Source organism: Canis lupus, chromosome 12 (assembly GCF_003254725.2).
Source record: "Canis lupus dingo isolate Sandy chromosome 12, ASM325472v2, whole genome shotgun sequence".
NCBI lineage: Eukaryota > Metazoa > Chordata > Mammalia > Carnivora > Canidae > Canis > Canis lupus.
In genome coordinates this window covers 50066139-50085881 of record NC_064254.1, presented here as the reverse complement: position 1 = coordinate 50085881, position 19743 = coordinate 50066139, and the positions used below count along the sequence as shown (strand labels likewise).

The 19743-nt window shown below is 37.8% G+C and overlaps 2 long non-coding RNA genes across 4 annotated transcripts in view; both read right to left on the bottom strand.

Moving 5' to 3' along the window:
* The window catches only part of LOC112658723 (uncharacterized), a 64959-nt gene extending 61470 nt beyond the window's left edge, over positions 1–3489 (bottom strand). Inside the window, exon 1 of the long non-coding RNA XR_003135918.3 lies at positions 3021–3489. This is a non-coding gene — a long non-coding RNA (uncharacterized LOC112658723). The remainder of the gene's footprint in view (positions 1–3020) is intronic.
* Positions 3490–13549: 10060 nt separating this feature from the next.
* LOC118350430 (uncharacterized) overlaps positions 13550–19743 on the bottom strand; it is a 63242-nt gene continuing 57048 nt past the window's right edge. For all 3 annotated transcript variants that reach the window (XR_007401303.1, XR_004804206.2, XR_004804207.2), the window contains exons 3-4: positions 15296–15377; positions 13550–13786 (exon numbers count right to left, since the gene is read on the bottom strand). This is a non-coding gene — a long non-coding RNA (uncharacterized LOC118350430). The remainder of the gene's footprint in view (positions 13787–15295; positions 15378–19743) is intronic.

Below are 19743 nucleotides of genomic sequence, written 5' to 3'. Positions count from 1 at the left end.
TTTCAAAAAAAAAAAAAAACTGCTATTGGGGGTTAGGGAAAAGAGAAGACAATGCTATGTCTCTGTGCTTTCTAGACTGGGGCTCATCTGCAGAATTCAAAGCCTTTTTTTTTTTTTTTCTCCTTAAACAACTTAGTTACAAATAGAAACAGCTCTGTACTTATTTCATTAAAAGAATCCAGCCTCCAAAGAAACTTTATGTTTCCTCATCCTACAAAGACAGGCTTGGTGCTTGAGTCTAATTTATAATTAACACTGCCCAAAGACTAAATTGGTCTTCTATTGCCAGATAAAGAAAGCTTACAAAATAGTATGTAAAATGAGATCAGGCTTAATGCATGCATTTCTGTATCTGAAACTAAGTGCAACCTATAAGGAGTAAAGTGCCAGATGTAGGGTTAGGATTAACTTTTCAGTTACTAATTTCAAATATGACTAATTCTATTCTGAGGATGAGGAGGTTGGATTTAAGTTAGCTTAGGACCAAATTTTTTAATTGCTTCTGAAATGAAATCTTCCTTATAAATTAACATTTGTAATTTTAGCAGGCACAATGTCAGAAGCTAAACAATAATTTGGCCTATAATACCAAAAGCTTGGCCTGTACTTTTTTTTTTTCTAAAGAAAGATCTTATTTATTTATTCATGAGAGACACAGAGAGAGAAGCAGAGAGGCTCCCTGTAGGAAGCCTGATATGGGATTTGATCCCAGGATCCCGGGATCAGGACCTGAGCCAAAGGCAGATGCTCAACCACTGAGCCACCCAGGTGCCCCTGCTTGGCCTGTACTTTATTTTTTTTTTCTAAGATTTATTTATTTATTTATTTATGTGTGTGTGTGTGTGTGAGAGAGAGAGAGAGAGAGAGAGAGAGAGAGGCAGAGACACAGGAGGAGGGAGAAGCAGGCTCCATGCCGGAAGCCCGATGCGGGACCCGATCCTGGGACTCCAGGACCGCACCCTGAGCCAAAGGCAGGCGTCAAACCCCTGAAGCCACCCAGGGATCCCCTTGGCCTGTACTTTAAAAAACTTCTTATTTATGTTGTATTTCCAGTAATCATTGAAAATGTTAACTATAAATAAATAAATAAACAAATAAATAAATGTTAATTATTGTCAGATGCAATAGTAGTATGCCCAAGAAACTATTAATTTCTGTGTTAAGGAGGGTGGGAGTGAATGGGTGATGGGCACTGGGGGTTATTCTGTATGTTAGTAAATTGAACACCAATAAAAAATAAATTAAAAAAATTTCTGTGTTAAATGGAATGGAAGCAAAGAGATTGATGTGATTTAAAAATGCCAGTGTTAGAGGCCAAACCACCTGCGTTAAGGAAAATTCCTATTAAATACAGATGGGACCAATCTATTCCACTGTATCAGTTTACGGGTTTTATCGACCAAGCCTTTCTTTAAAAAAAAAAAAATTATTTATTTAGGGACTCCTGAGTGGCTCAGCAGTTGAGCATCTGCCTTTGACTCAGGACATGATCCCGGGGCCCGAGATTGAGTCCCATATCCGGCTCCTTCAGGGAGCCTGTTTCTCCCTCTGCCTAGGTCTCTGCCTTTCTCTCTCTCTCTCTCTCATAAATAAATAAAATATTTTTTAAAAAATTATTTATTGGGGGATCCCTGGGTGGCGCAGCGGTTTGGCGCCTGCCTTTGGCCCAGGGCGCGATCCTGGAGGCCCGGGATCGAATCCCACGTCGGGCTCCCGGTGCATGGAGCCTGCTTCTCCCTCTGCCTATGTCTCTGCCTCTCTCTCTCTCTCTGTGTGTGACTATCATAAATAAATAAAAATTAAAAAAAATTTAAAAAAAATTATTTATTGGAGAGAGTGGAGGGAGAGGCAGAGGAAAGACAGTCTTAAGCAGACTCCACACTCAGCACAGACCCTGATGTGAGGCTCAGTCCCTCTCTCAGACCCTGAGATCACAACCTGAGATGAAACCAGAAGTGGAACTCTTAATAGACTGTGCCACCCAAGTACCCCTCGACAAAATTCTTCTAACCATAGATTCCCCTCAACCTCTTCAGCTTGCCTGGTTTTCCAAGCATGGCTTTCTTTCAGACAAAACAACAATCATTTCTCTATGCTACCTTCTGGAAGCTGCCTTTCTACTCATATCTCCTATCTCCTCCTCCTATCTTCCCTGGCTCTCTCCTCACCTGTCTCTCCCCCTACCCATACTGCTTGGTGGCTGGCTCCATGAAGGTGCTCTCAAACTTGCCCATTTCCAAATCCCTGGTATCACAGGCTGACTGTTCTTACCTTCCTTTTCCTGTCTTGATTCTATGAATGCTCACAAGCACTCACTCACTCACCTGGACCATCCTGCTTAGCATCACTTCTCTTCACCACACCATCCCCAATCTACATTCACATCACTGGCATAGTGCTAAGGTCTCACCTGTCCTGGACCAGGTCTGACCCCTTCTTTAATGTCAGTCAGCCTCATACTCCTCAAATTTTAATATGCATACAAATCTTCAGGATCTTGTTAAAAAGCATATTCTGACTCAGTGTATCTAAGATGGAACCTGAGGCTCTGCATTTCTAATAAGCACTCAGGTGATGCTAATGCTAGTACAGGAAGCACACTTCGAGTATCAGGGATTTAGCATTCAAGGCAATGTTGGCATGTAGACCAGACTGCCTCTAATTGTGTCCACCTCTTGAGCCACATACCTCTGGATTTACATGAATCCTTCTCTTTATAAAACAAGTATAACATTGAACCTCAATAGATTTTGCTCCAGTAATTTCAGTTTTCAAAAAGCACACTCAAAATAGCTCACTATACCCACAAGCACCCTTCAGTCCCTTAACTCACTCCAAGACTTGTGGAATCTATCACTGCTGTAGGGGGAAAAGCTTTTGAAATGGAATTGAACATAGGGTGCTGCCTGGCATATCAATGAATCCAGTAAGGGCTTTTCCCCCCCTTTTTTGTTAGCCACTGAATTTTTTTTGAGGTAAAAACAGACTAGAAATAAAATAAAATTTCCAGGTGCTCTTACCACAGCCATTTGCTTCTTAAAGTGCTGCCTCTGAGCCTCAGTTTCTCCAAACAAAAAAATAGAATATTTTCCATTCAGCTCTGTTAGAGTAGGATTTTACAGTCTCCAGTGAAACCTAGTATGGAAAGATGCTATAAAAAATGTAGAGTGTTCTTTTGATTGTAGATCACATCTGCACTAAGACCAGAAATTTTTTTTAACAGAAGAAGGACTTAGTGTTCTCCATTCTCCACATTTTTTCCCTCTAATGAGGTATGGAACTATGTAGACCATAATGCCTACAGCCTAAGGTTTAGGTTGAGTTACTATGTAATTTCATAAATCTCTCTTAGCTATAAGTAACAGCTAACCTCTACTTCCTCTGATATTTTATTTACCCTGTAAATCAGCTCTATTCTTTCACTTCACACAAAGGAAGCTGGGAACCCCAGCTCTCTCAGGAATGTGGAGGTAGACAAGCCACTTGTGTATGCCCCTAATACAGGAACCCCCCCCCCCCGCCCCGAGGGCGGGCCACCCCCCAGATACAGGGCATGGAGTCCCATCAATCACTAAGGACAGTTATGCCAGCGGGGTCCTGAAAGGTGAGGAAAATACTTAGCTAAAAACTGCAGCTGCCTGAATTTCAGCAGCACAACCAGCCAGAACAGAGAATAGAATTACAGAAGGGAAAACATTAGCAAAAAACAGTTGTTGGGCATCAAAGTGTGTCTTACTGTCTTTCCCTTTGATTTCAGTTAACTTCAGTCACACAGGTACCTGTGTGGACACAATGTGAGCAAACATGTATTTTTCTCCTTTTGTGCAGTTTTGCTCCCTCATTGGAGACTAGCTGGAGTGAGCTACTGTGGCTTCCTCCTTCTCTGGAGCAAGATACCCAGCAGCTAGAACTGACGACCTGCTTGATAGAGCAAGTGAGAAGGTTTGATGCCCCTTCATTTGTCTTTCTTCACCTTCTGCCCTACTCCAAGCATAAGATACAGAAAGGTATGACATTTTTGGAATTCTAAGAAGAAAGACTTGAGGTGAACCTATTTGTTAGGAACACACAGACAACTTTGATTTTAGTCTATTGATGGAAGGCAAAATCTCCCCTAATCAATTTAAAGGAGTATCTTTTGGGCACCAGTATAATGAAATCCAGTACCCTTTAATTTCTTACAGGTCATTTAGTGTCCAATTTCACAGACTTCAAAGGCACTTTAATCACACAATGAAGAAAAAGGCTTATAATAAAATGATTTACATGACTCCTCCCTGCTGCAACTATGCAGAGGTGAATAGAGAAGATAAAAAGCAGGAAAACAAATTAAAGAGGAAAATTAAAGGTGAAGATGAATAGTAGCTGAGGTCAAAGGTGATTGCGAGGTCAAAGACAATATAGAATGTCTGAAGATGTATGGGATCTGGAGCTGGGTTTTGAATTAGAACCAGAATGAACCTGGAAGTTAGCCATAGGAGCTCAAAATTAAATTTATCAACAGAAAAAGGAAAAAAAAAAAGACTGATCTTCTTAGCACACTTTCTTTAGAAGCTCTAAGTTTTAAGCAAACTTTGCCTATAGTATTAAGGTCCCCAGAATGTTTATTGTGTGCTTGTGTGTGCACATGATGGTTTTGGAGAGATAAAACTCTGATGTTCCCATAAGTTTAAATCACGGACTCGTGCTATTCCTACATGGATAATTTCCAAACGGCATTTTCTAAAGACCAAAACAAACATAACTGTACTCTGCAAAAAGCATCCCGGATCAGTTGCAGCCTACTTATCTTCTACTAAGGTAAGAAAATTCCACTTTGTCCATATCACACAACCTTGTATGCTGTGAACTGACTCACAGATGCCAGCTTCTCTCTGCTTCTATGATCTATACTGCATAGTACACTAGAACATACTGAGTATACTTTAAAATCTACTATGATGTATCTTTTCAATTGCCTACAAATTGAAGAAAACCCAGCTTTGCATTATTGAACTGAGATTTGAACCACTGTATCAGACCCTTCTTTTAAAAGTCACAATTCCATGTCCCTTTTCTAACCCCAACATCCTTTGTGTATAAGCCAATTTAAAGAGGTTTTTATGCTTTTCCCACCTTCTCTGTGTTTAAATGAATTATTTCTTATGCAGTCTTTGCATAATTTTTTAGCTTTGGGAACACTTAATCTTCTTTCTTCATGGGAAAGGGGTAAAATGCTAGTGAAAACACAGATACAGAATGTCTTACCTGATACCAGTATTCATTCATCCAAATATTCATTCATTCAACACACATTTTTTTCTTTGCTGTCTGTAGACACTTGATACTGATGAGTATACAAAAATAGGGTATGAATTGCAATATTGCAATATAGTTATATTAGATGTCACCATTGGAAGAAGCTGGGGGAGGAGTATATGGAATTCTGTACTATTTTTTTTTCAATTTCCTGTGAGCCTATAATTATTTCAGAATATATACAGCTAACCCTTGAACAATGTGGGAATTGGGGCACCAACCACCCACACAATTTAAAATTCACATATAACTTTTTTTTTAAGAATTTATTCATTTATTCATGAGAGAGAGAGAGAGAGAGAGTGAGAGAGGCAGAGACACAGGTAGATGGAGAAGCAGGCTCCATGAAAAGAGCCCAACGTGGGACTCAATCCCGGGTCTCCAGGATCACGCCCTGGGCCGAAGGCAGGCGCCAAACTGCTAAGCCCACCCAGGGATCCTCCACATATAACTTTTGACTCCCCAAAAACATAACTACTTTAACCTACTCTTGACCAGAAGCCTTGCTAATAACATAAACAGTAGATTAACACATATTTTGTATATGCATTATACAGTGTATTTTACAATAAAATATCCAGAGAAAAGAAAATTTATTAAGAAAATCATAAGGAGGGATGCCTGAGTGGCTCAGCGGTTGAGCACCTGCCCCTGGCTCAGGACATAATCCACGGTCTCAGGATGGAGTCCCACATGAGGCTCCCTACCTGGAGCCTGCTTCCCCCTCTGCCTACATCTCTGCCTTTCTCTCTGGTGTCTTTCATGAATAAATAAATAAAATCTTTTAAAAAATCAAGGAGAAAGGAGGCGTGGGTGGTTCAATGGTTAAGTATTTGCCTTTGGCTCTCAGGGCATGATCCTGGAGTCCTGGAATCAAGTCCCACATCGTCCTCCCTGCATGGAGCTTGCTTCTCCCTCTGCCTATGTCTCTGCCTCTCTCTCTCTCTCTCTGCCATGAATAAATAAAGAAAATTTTTTTAAAAATCAAAAGGAGGAACACCTGGGTGGCTCAGCAGTTGAGCATCTGCCTTCGGTTCAGGGTGTGATCCTGGGATCCAGGATCAAGTTCCACATTGGGCTCCTTGCCGGGAGCCTGCTTCTCTCTCTGCCTGTGTCTCTGGCTGTGTGTGTGTGTGTGTGTGTGTGTGTGTGTGTGTGTGTTTCATGAATAAATAAGTAAAATCTTCAAAAAAAATCATAAGGAAGAGAAAATACATTTAGAGTACTGTACTATATTCATTTTTTTAAAAAACCACATAGAAGTGAATCCATGCAGCATAAATCCATGTTCTGAAGAATCAGCTATAAAAAATAGAATGATGGTTGAATCACTTTATTATACACCCAAAACTAATATTATGCTTAATATTATGTTAACTAATTGGAATTTTTGAATAAAAACTTTAAAAAAAATTTTTTAAAGATGTATTTATTTTTTTTTATTTTTTAATTTTTATTTATTTATGATAGGCACACAGTGAGAGAGAGAGAGGCAGAGACACAGGCAGAGGGAGAAGCAGGCTCCATGCACCGGGAGCCTGATGTGGGATTCGATCCCGGATCTCCAGGATCGCGCCCTGGGCCAAAGGCAGGCGCTAAACCGCTGCGCCACCCAGGGATCCCTAAAAATTTTTTAATAATTTTTAAAAAGAATATTTAGAGCTCTCTCCCCCTGAAAAAAACAAACAAACAAACAAACAAACAAAATACAGGGTTACCAATTGTCTAAGATTCTATTTTAGCATTGAAATTCTCACATCCTGGAAAACCCCTCAAACCTTAAACAAACCTGGACAATGATCACTCTATAAAATGAAGTAAGCATTGTTTCTGTCTCCAATGATTTCATATGTAATGAGAACATTATAAATTAGTAGGGGGAAAAAAACACTAGTTAGCAGAGAAATGAAAGGCACATGTGTGAGCATGCCCAAATCTTTCACCCATAGGAGACAGTGTTAATAGGTCACAGCCTTCTTTCCCAAGCTCTGACATAGCCTCAGAATCCTTCTCAACACAGTGCTTTTCCAGATAGCAACTATTAATGAACTGGAGTTGGCAACAGAATTCAAACTCATTTGCTATCCTTGCAGAATTCCCTCATGCCAAATAATTTTTCAGTCATTTTACTGAATAGACAAGCTTCAAAAGAAAGCTCCAATTTCTAGACAATGCTCTACCCTTGACTGCAAAAAATAAACATGTTAAGAGTTGCTATGCATGGTTTTGCATTTCTTGTTCAAGGTCCTCTCAATATTGTACAAGGCAACCCAAAACTAGTGTAGCCATTTATTGTCAATCCTAAAATCACAACATTTTTTGGAGATAATCTTTAAACTCCAAGGTATTTCTATTCTATATGATATAGAAATACAACAGTACTTTTTTTTTTCAGTGAAAGGGGTGCTATAATTTAATAACACGTGGTTCATAAAACAAATTTATAAAATAAGTATGCCCCCCAGCATCTGTGTACTTTTAAGAGTAAAAATACATACAGACTCATACAGACATTGTTTCTGTACCCCCCCTTCCTTCTACTCATCTTTTAGGCAAATGAGTGGGCAAATAACATCTACTCTAACTTATTAAATATACTTGTGCTTAATAATACAAGTGAAAGCTTTCATTCGGATATATGTCATGCTCCAGGCTGGAATCTACCTCTGTAATATCTGTCAACATTTAACACAGGAGAGCACTAAAAAGGTTTTAGAGTCATACTGGGTTGAGTTCAAGGCATGTCCCTGCCAATTTCTAGTTAAGTGATACTACTCTTTCTAGTATTTGGCTTCATCACCTAAAAAAATCACCTCTGATTCATTGGGTTACTATACAACTCATGAGACAACGTGCATAAAGTACAACATATAGTAAATAATAGCATTCATTTATTTTGTTATATTATTATTACTGCAGCTAATTTCTTTTTTGTTGTTTTTAGTAACAAAATCAAAACTGCTTACATTACTAGGCCATCAAAAATTATTTCAGAATTTTAATTTCTTTTTATTGATTTCTATTATAATTAGTTTGGTTATACAATACATCTAGGACTAGTGCTTATATGCCACACAAATATAAATCATTATATATATTTTTAAAGATTTTATATATTTATTTGAGAGAAAGAGCCCACACAAGCAAGAGGAGGGACAGGGACCAGCAGACTCCACACTGAGCATGAAGTCTGACTCAAGGCTTGATCTCACAACTCTGAGATGACCTGAACTGAAATCAAAAGTCAGGCGCTTAATTGACTGAGCCACCCAGCACCCCTAAATCATTATCTTTTAATGAATATTTCTAAATGTCTACTCAACTGTCAGACTGTGTATATGGCACTAACACACTGTTAAGAAGATGCATACCACTTCGCATGATTGTACACCTTAGAAATAAACTCAAATTTTAATAAAAGGTAATATTCTAAACTACCAAAGTTTGAACTAATATCTTAGCAACACTTAAGTTGGGTGATTGCATTTATTTTCTACTTTTAAGTCTTTTTGTTAAACAAGCAACAATTATTTCAAAAAGAAAGAAAAAAAAGACAGACTAAAGGATTGGGATTTTTCCTTCTTCACTCTTTACTTTTGTCCAAGACACAGAAGATTTTCCATAAATGCTGTTGCCAACTGGCTGAAAAGCAAATATCATCGTATGAAAATTGTACCACTTATGTATATTTGGTAAATGTTATAATTTCTAAGTTACTTGATTCATTTAATCACCAAACATTCAGTAGTGTGATAGCAATACTTATTACAAATAGTATACTATTTGAGCCTAGTTTCCTTTGATCTTATAGAGTATTTGAATTTCATGACTAATATACATATATTTTTAAACTGATTTTATATTCCCAATATGCTGTTTGGCCTAATTAAGAATCTTGAAATGTGGGGGCACCTGGTGGCTCAGTGGTTGAGCATCTGCCTTCGACTCAGGGCACAATCCGAGTCCTGCATCGAGCTCCTTGCGGAGACCTTGCTTCTCCCTCTGCCTATGTCTCTGCCTCTCTCTCTCTCTCTCTCTTTCTGTGTCTCTCATGAATAAATAAACAAAATCTTAAAAAAAAAAAAGAATTTTGAAATGTGAACTATAGAAAGGTTCTAAAAATAAGAGTTAGTCAGTCTATATTATTAATTTAAATATGGTCTCAAGTAGCACATACACAAAGGTTAAAAGGATAATGTACAAACAGACAAACTTAGTCAATCTGATCGTGTAGGCATTAAAGGTTCCCTCTGACTTGCCCTCCAGTTGAAAAGATCAAAGTGAGTCCTGGAATTATCATGTATTGGTTTCAGTCATCCCAGTTTCACAGCATCCCGTCATTTTGTGTGTGCTATATTCAGTGCAGCTGTTGTTGTGGCTCTTGATAGGTTAGACTCACTAATAAGTTATTTTCCAGTCTTTTGGCAAGAATGGAGCTATAAGAGAAATGGCTTGTCTTGATGTGTTCCAGCTGGAAGCAAATATGTTCTCCCATTGAAAAACAGGTCGTTGCCTGGAGGTTTCCAAGTTTTGCCTAACTGAGAACTGGATTAGGACTTGCTAAGGAACCCAATGGGTATATGTGATTAAGAAAATAAAGGGACATAGTGACCCAAGCCCCAGGAAGAGGCTAAGAACTCTTAATTTCAATCCCAGGTTTCCTTGCTAACATGTTTTACAACCTTGAAAACTCCACTCAGCCTTTGGCTGTGCTTCCATAGCTATAACCCTAATTACTTAATATTTATTGAATACTCATAAAGAACTGGTTCCTGTTAAGAGAACATAAAGGGAAAAAAAAACTAGTTCTGTTACTCCAGTGTTTATTTTATAAGGGCCATATTAGCAGTATTTCACAATCTACCACTTTGAAAATGCATTCTGCACTAGATTAGATAATGAGCACTCAATATTTAGAGAATACAGACAGTCTTCCTATTTAACATGGTTTGAATTCTGACTTTTTACTTTACGAAGCTGTAAAAGTGATACACATTCAGCAGAAACCATACTTTGAATTTTGCATTTTGATCTTTTCCCACACTAGCAATATGCAGTATTATACTCTCATGATGCTGGGCAGCAACTGAAAGCTGCAGCTCCCAGTCAGCCACATGATCATAAGCGTAAACAACCAATTCACAATCCTTCTGTACTCACCTAATCATTCTGTTTTTCACTTTTAATACAGTACTCAATAAATTACATTTACTATTGAATACTTTATTGATATTCAATACTTTGTTAAAAGTATTCAATACTTTCAGTACTTTATCATAAAATAGTCTCTGTGTTAGATGATTTTGCCCAACTGTATGCTAAACATTCTGAGCATGTTTAAGGGAGGCTGGGCTAAACTAAGATTCTTGGTAGGTTAGGTATATTAAATGCATTTTTGACTTACAATATTTTCAAGTTACAACGGGCTTATTAGGATGTAAGGCCATCATAAGACAAGAAAGACCAGTATTCATTAGCAATTTTCAACAAGATGAAAGACAGTAGGTGGAATCACCTGCATTTTTGACCCAGGACACGGGTCCAAGTCCTTGGTTTGGAACAAAGTAAGGCTTTCATTCTGATAATAAAATCTGGATTATGAAGATGGACCAAGGGAACAGCCAAAATATGGGGGCAGTAGTGAGGTTTTATTTCTTTGGCTCTGACTTAGTTGGGATTTGAAGTTCTTTTGGTTGTTTTGTTAAAGAGAAGTTTGTGCTGAAGCCAAATAAAAATAGTGTTCTCCCTTTGTAATGGTCTAGAAAAGGCTTCCTTGTGTTAGAATGCACACCCTATTTCTCTTGGCCCATGTCACTAACACACTGTGTCCTAATCTAACAAATTGTTTGCATAGATACCACAAGAGTTACTAGGAACTATTTGGAATTGCCACTGTGAATCATCACAAATGGTCCCTTGCTGTATTCAAACATGATACCATGGTGCTACAGCTTATTTATGGATATGTATGGCTGTTTGGTTTTCCTTGCAGTGAGGAACTACTTTCAACAGCAGATCATACAGACCAGGATCTTTAAAATAACTACTTTACTGCCTACCACTTTGAAATGCATTCTGCACTAGATTAGATAACGATCACTCAATATTTAGAGAATACAGACAGTATTCTGCTAAAGTGCAGAGTGGGGCATTTTTTTCTATTTTGCTTTGAATCCTTGTTTCAAAATGAAGTGCCAAGACCTAAAAAACCTTGGAAAATGTCACATCTGAAAGAGATGACAGAAGTTGGAAATCACTTAACCAGCTAGGAGAATCATTTTTAACCTCTTTTTTTAATTCAATGTATAAGTACAGTATAGAAGAAGATATTTGTCTCTCATTTTCTGTGCACACTTTGAATTTTTAAAAGAAATCTGCCATGTAAAGATGGAACTGATAAAGATAGGAAACAGTTAAAATATCTCAAGCCATCTAACTACTTTTGTTTTCAAAATTATCAGTTTAGTCCCTACTACTTTAAGATTATTTGTGTAAGAGCTATCCTAAAGTTTACTTTAGGGTTATCTGTGAAAAAATAATAGTAATAATAGACTGCAAAGCCAAAAAATTTATCCAGTGTTATTAGAGAATAAGAAGTTCTACACAGATATATTCACTCTCTTAAAATCCCTAATTTTTACTGAACACTATTTCATATGTCCATGATGACTCTGTGTTAACATTGTAGAAATAATTATTGTGCTATGCTTTAATATAGTTGTAACCTCATGACTACTAGAAGTTCAGGCCATTTACCCCTACACTAAACGGCCCCAGGTTGCTTCATAATGAGAGATTCTATAGCATCAGACTTCTCTACCTTTCACCGTGAGCTGTCCTTTTACAGTATTTGGATTCTCACACCCCTACCTCAAAGCCACCTTTGCTTCAAAGGTAGAGATGGGGAAGTAAGCAGATTCCTTAGAAGTTTGGGCTACCATCTGGCTTGATTTCCATTTGAAGAAAGCTTACCAGAAAGCATGCTAAATTATGAAATGATGGAACAACAGAACAGAAAATAGTGTGCAAATTGTTTTCTGCTGATAGTGTATACCAGCTGTTATTTCCTATCCAATCTTTGTACAAATTGTTTTCTCTACAGATTTAATACTATGATCATGCCTTTACCAGACCTCTTCTGCTTTATTCTATTTCTACAGTTTACCAATAAGATTTTTTTAAGACTTTACTTATTTATTCATGAGAGACACAGAGAGGCAGAGACATAGGCAGAGGGAGAAGCAGACTCCCTGTGGGGAGCCTGATGTAGGACTTGATCCCAGGACCCTGGGATCATGACCTGACCCAAAGGCAGACACTCAACCACTGAGCCACCCAGGTGCCCCTACCAATAAGATTTTAAAACCTAAAGCTGCCCTCAAAGTTCTGCCCACTATCTATTGACATCTGGTAGTGGAATGGGTTTGATTTTATATTCTAGTCCTACAGGTCTTGGATGAAATTGTAATAGTTTCACTGGGTTCAAGCCTAGTTCATTTGGAATAGTTAAAACTAGTAGCTATAGCTTCTAATGTTAAAACTGATCCTTTGCAAACATCATTAGAGAAAACTTCATGATTTATCTATAAGACTCTGCTATGGCAGAGAATTCAATTCTTAGCCTCTCATTTAGTCAAATGAGCCAAGACAGGCTACCCCTGATGAACATTACCACCACCTCAGCACACAGTATAACAGAGCCAAGGAAATTCCAAACTGCTATTCATCACATATGTGAGAGAAATACTTTATGACCTTTAAAGTGGGCCTTTGTACATTAATACAGCTCTCTGACAATGCTCAACACATTTACTCATGGTGGATTTGACTCTTGGCTCAATGAGATCTAAAGGAAGTTAACTAAAAATACAGAAGGGCAATTTTTATCACTTATTTCTCTGAGTGTGTAGAGAATTTGCTTAGGAATCCAAGTCCTATGGCCTGAAGTACTCAAACTGTCGCTAACACACATAGTAAGTTCAGAGAGTGGCAGAGACTACACAGACCTCTCAGCTTCCCCCTGGGGGAATCAAATCTGTTTGCCCTACAGCTGTGCTGAGATGTATTTTAATAGAAGCACTATTCTTTAAAATTAGTGTCTGTTTCATGACTAATTTTACAGGATTATGTGTGACCATTAAATCAATACACTCGTTTGCAGCATGTGGTATTCACTTCACTTTCAAAAGTTAAAGTTCTTTAAAATTGTATTAGTTTTCTCTTACAGAATAACCAGTTAGAATTGTTAGAATCATTCTCAAATGATTATATTTTATAATGTGTTTTCACAGTGAGCAAAAGCAGAAGTGGAGAAATGAGCCAAAACTCTCCATCCATATAAAACATGAAGAAACCTAATTGAAGAGGTCATATATCCAGAAGCCAAAGTTGCTTCAGAGGGCTTAGATCAGAGCCCATCCTTTGGTCAACTATCCAGTGGGCTCTGTCTTCACCTGGGGTCAGGGTGTGCGAGGGGTCAAACCTGAAACTGAAAAGTAGAATAATTATCCATTCAGTACCCGACTTCACATGGTGAAATGTCCCACTAAATTATGACTGGGTAAACTGAAACCATATCCAGATGCCCCCAGGGCTGCTCTGCTCAATACCTTCCTATCCACCTGCCTTTCTCCGAAGCCCTGCGCAGTCCATGGAATGGACTAGTTCGGCTCTATCTCTTCACTTACCTATCAGTTATTCTGTCTCTACAGAATGGAAAGTCTTGTTTTCAACTCTAACACTCGCTCCCCACTTCCCTGTCCTTTTTCTTCGAAGCAATGTAATTTGAGCTGAAATACAGAGTTGCTCACTCTTTTTTTGCCCCTGTTGCATAAAAACTGAAAGGGAGAAACAAAGGCTCATGTGAACTTTGGAGATTAATACTTCTGGTCCCAGCTGTCAGATTTATTTCTTCTTTGTAGCTAAATCGGGTTATTATACTACAAATCTTTATTCTAGATGAAAGATTTAAATCTCCACAGAATTTGAGGAGTTGGGGGTGCAGTGGGGGGAGGGTGTGCATAATAATCCATACACAGTAATTGGCTGTAGTTTTATCTGGATGCTTGTATGGAGGCTGCTATCAAATTCTGATAAACTTTTACTGACCCCTTTCACTTTCCAGAGTCCCTGGGAATCCCAGCAACCAACTGCATTGTCCTGGCATTCAGACTTTTGTGCTCAATTATAAACTCTCTTCACATCTAAGACGTCATGTTTCGACAGAGCTACTTTAAGGAATCAAAGAAATTAAAAGATCTTTTGGGTTGCTTTGTAATAATAGTAGTAATAAAAAGAAGTTTCTATAACTCAAGCATTTGTCCTTGATGTGTTCTGAATTATTTCTTCAGAATTAAAAAAAAAAAAAAAAAAAGAGGCAGACATAATGGAAGGCTTAGAGATTCCATTCAGCTGCTTTAAAACCAAAACCAAAGAACAGCAGTGGCAGCAAAAGTCTGAAAAGGCATTAAGTCATCAAAATCACCATTCAATGGAACAGCTTTGAAACAGATGTCTCTCCCATCATCTTTATCCAAAGAACCAGGGAGGGGACATTGAGTATATTAATAAAGATAATAAATTAACCAGCCTTAAGTCAGTGCCCCTTTCATACAGGTATTCTTTAGGCAAATTTGTTAAATGGTCCCGAAGCACCCCTTGTAGATTTTGCTTCATGTAGCAACCTCTTATTTTCTCAGTATTTCAAAGGGTAAAAGGATGATACTGGGCACTGAGTCCTAAATCAGGATACTTACTTGCACTTACAGAAAATGGGAGAGTAAAAACTTATCTGTAGCCCTGATTAGGCTGAGTAAAACTCACTTGTGTTTAAGAGTCCCAAGCACAAATTAGGATTTCTGAAGAGCCTTTCATGTTCCAATCTCCAGGTGACAGTGATCATTGTGATTCTATGTGGATAGTCCCCTGGCGCTAAGCAATGCAGAGGCCCTGGATTAAAGGCCTTTTGAAAATGTCCATTTGCCACATTTTTACTCACGTTTCCTTCCGAACAGCTAGAGAGGTTCTGTTTCCAATTGTTTCAAGAACAGTATACTCCTCTGAAGGAGGAAAGGTGGAGCCTGTCAAACAGCAGGGGGAAATGTTCTTGGGTCAAAGTACTTATGTCAAAAGTCCTATGAAAACTGTTGGGATCCTGCCATAAATGTTTGAAATCCTGACTGAGAGAAAGGCTAGAAACTAGGGCTGCCCCTGCTCATAACCTCAAGGCCCCATCTGACAAAATTATCTTTGACCTGGTCCTGTCATAATGTCTGAAATTGCTCCCTCTGAAGACCTCTTCCTTGTTAAGTGCATCTCCTCCAGAAAGTCCCTATTTAAATGCTAATGTTTTGCTCACCCAATATCAGTCATTACTTTATCACATTAGCCTCAATCACCCTGGGAAAATGGAACTCAGTCAGGTAAACACTAATGAAAGACAAGGTGAAAGGGATGTTCCAGAACATGTGTGGGGAGCAAAGATGTGAGTGGTAGCGGTTAAACAGAGTATACTGGGGTCATCAGCTAGAGTGACAGGCAATAAACCAGTACTCCCTCTCGCAAGTGGGGTACATAACAAGCTTCCTGGAGGAGAAGCCAAAAGAAGATTAGGGGATACTTTAAACAAGCCTTATCTCCTTCATAGTTTTATCTAAAGTTGGTCCTAGTTGGGTATAAGTAAATCCAATAAACAAGACAGAAAATACTAACACTAATCTTAACTAAAGCATGGTCAAACAGTCCATATGCCTCCAGAAGAAATAACTCAGCTGGGAATTTAAAACACGCATTTGGCCTTTGCCATTTAAGATGATCCACTGCAAAGTAGGCCAACTCTATTTGACAGAATGACAGCTATTCCCACAGTGGCTTTGGGATGTTATTTGAAAATCAGATTATTTATTTTTTAAAGGCAACATCTATTGTGAGGCTTGTTTTTCTTTCAGTTAATCTAAATGGGAACATCCTTATCTGCAAGGACACAGATACCTTTTTGTGGAGCCTTCTGCAAGATACAAATGTGTTGCATGGTAATGATCTTTCTGGTTAAATTAAGATGTTCTGTACTACAAAAGCCTATATGTACAAACAGCAAAGGTTGGATGTAGTAAAGAACAATTCATTGGGTGTCTAAAAGCATAAGACAAATAGCGCAAGATGGCAAATATTTGTGCAAACATATTTTTTGAAACATATTTAAAATCCAACTTGTTTTATTAATATTTTTAAATGATGCTTATTCTTAACATGCTTAAATGTCTCCCAGAGGGAAAAGTGGTCTGCAAAAAAGCTTTTGATCTTCATTTATTTTCAAGCATCTGCAAATTAAAAGACCTGTTGGGGAGATATTTCACTCATTTGTTGGCTGAGAGGCACATTTTGTTTTCAAAGGGAAGAAAGATGTTCATTTAAATTTGAAGGAATCTCCTTAAGTTTAGGAAATAGCAATGTCTCCATGAAAGAATATATGACTTCTCAGGTATTTTTCAGTGGCTTTCTACTGTTCTCTATTGGAAGAGAAATTTCAGGATACTCAATTAATAGGGCAAGAATATATGTCCTTTAAAGTATATCTGTGTTAAAGAAAACATCTTTGCATTTATGACACCACCTGCTGAAGGTGAGGGAATTTGTTCCTAGCCAGAAAGAAGATGAGCTGGTGAGATAAAATTGTATAGTGTTGGTGAAGACAAAGTTTTTTGGTCAATCTGACATGGATTTGAGTTCTAGTTCTAACACTTCTTAATTAATTTGAGGCTGGAGAAGTCATGCAATCCTAATGCCTCAGCTGCATTATCTACAAAATGGACACAAAAATAGAACATCCTTCATAAGACTATTGTTGAACATTAAAATAAGATAATGCCTATAAATGGTAATGAACACATAATGCACACACCTGGCATACAACAAGTATCCAACAAATAACAACAATCTGTCATATCATTATTCATCAATGAAACTTTAATTTTAGGCTATGTCTATATCAATTTGATAATAGAAATATTTTTGGTCAAAACATTTTGTGTAGTGAGGAAGGCTTAAGGTAGAGAATCATTTAGCAATAATACCATCATTCTCAGATACTAGTGTATACTTTTATAGATGAGTTCTTATAGCCACATATAAAATATTTGAGTTGGCCACTGCCCTAAACTCTGGAAAAGGGCTGGGGATATACACCCTTTCACATCAGATCTAGAAAATAGTCATCAAGTCTTTTTACTAATAGTTACTCCAGAGGCCTCTGAAATACCTGTGAACTACCTGTGAAATGAAATCGCTTTGTCAGCAAGAGGGGCAGAGACAATTTGAAAAGGTTACTGTCATGTGTGGCTAGCATATCGGGAACATCTAAACATTCCACTTTCTATTGTCATGTGTAGCTAGCATATTGAGAACATCTCAACATACCTCGTCCTACCAGAAGAGACATAATTTCAGTACAGTTTGTTCAGCATTGACAAAGATATGAAAAATCTTTGATGTTCTTGTTATTCATTCATAAAGTAAGTCAAAGAACAATACCAAACAGATACAGAAATCCATCAGTGTATCTTATTCAGATCTTACGGATTTTCAGGCATATTTAAATCATATAGAAAGATCATAAATTCCATCCTCTGTAATTTTATATATTAAAAAATCAAGTTGCTGAAAAGTTAAGGACTCCCCCTGAAGTCAGAGGGCTCATTACGGGCAAAGTTGTATTGGAAGGCATGGCTCATGATAGTCCATCCAGGCCTCTTTTCACTACCCACTTATGGCTTATAAGGAATACAAGAGGTTTGCATCTCTCCTAACTCCAAAGTACATGAGTCAAAAGGAAGGTTTTCATAGGGAATTGCAAATCAGGTCACTCTAGTGAAACTAACAATTTTATCCAATATTTATTAAAACAAATTAGGGGGCATCTGGGTGGCTCAGTTGGTTAAGCATCTGTCTTCAGCTCAGGTCATGATCCTGGGATCTTGGATGGAGCTTTGTGTTCGGCTTACTGCTCAGTGGGAAGTCTGCTTCTCCCTCTCCCTCTGACCCTCCCTCCTGCTTGTGTTCTCTCTCTCTTTCTCTTTCAAATAAAGAAAAAAAAATCAAGTCATGCTACTCTATTAACTTTGCTTAGAATTCTCAATATACTATGAGCTAATAGTAACATAAAGACTAGGAAATTAAGCAACAAGACAAGCTAAACCATGCAGCATCAGTGATTAATGCACAATTTAAGTGTTAAGGAACCTGGGTTGAATTCCACTGATGCGTTCAATGTAGCCATTAACTGGTACACTACAATGTTAATAGTCCTGTTGAAGATATAAAAGTTTTCCCTTCATAAATTGATAGACCCAGAATGAGTTTTATTTTTAACTATAAAGCCCCTATAACATTTTTTTTAAAAAACGACTTATTTGTAGTTTTCTACAGTTAGCCTAGTTCCTTCCTTAATCACTTTTGTGAGGTCTACACACACACACACACACACTCCCATTCCCCCATTCCACTCTCATTTCTGCCAGAAATTGTATACTGCACTAATTACTATAACAATTCCACAACAAGGATGGCTGGTTGTTTGTTTACAATTCTGATTTATAGTAAAGAAGGGAGAAGTCAGAAGCCTCTCTAGGTAAAGAACTACTCAGCTACTTCTCAGAGCTGGAAAGGTGTGTCTGTAGGAAGCTGAAGAGAATTGAAACATCAAGAAAGAATTTCCGTGTTCTCATTCAGTCTGAAACCAATATAGAATTGGAAATCTTGCTTCACGCTTCCTTACCCCAGTACCTGCAAAGCTCACATAGCACCCTATAATTCAAACAGAGAATGAGATGGCCTGGGGGCATTGTGTGAACGAGTCAGGAGCCAGCAAGGCAGACTGAATTCAAACTTCCCTGGTACTGATGACAACCGTTAGCTTCCACTATTTCTGACTTTTCTATGCTTGCTATCTAATTATGTCACATCTTGAAAATGTAGCAAGAGAAAATTCCATTTCAGCTCTAATAATAGAAATGGGTAATATTTACCACTTTAACAGATTGTGCTATGTTGTGAATGAAGGCTGACTCTTCAGTCACATTATATAGATGAAGTTGCTTTGGCAATAGTGGAGCAGATGGGAATTAGAAAACTAAGTAGACTATGAGAGTGATGTGATTTTAAGAAAGTAATTTAATCTAAATCATGGTGTTAAATGGAAATCTTATCCATAAAAAATTGTATGTTGGAAAAGCAACTAAATGTCCTAGTAGGGCGAAAAAGGCAATTTTAAAATGTTATTTTAAAGTATATTAATGGCACTGAATCCTACTCTATTGAAAAATCAGATCATTTTCCCAAACAAAAGCTTAGACTATAAACTTAGTAATAGCAATATGCAGCATTAGTGGACAATAGCAGGAAATGCCAAGATGTCCTTGAGCCACAGATGAAAACAAAATGACTAAATAA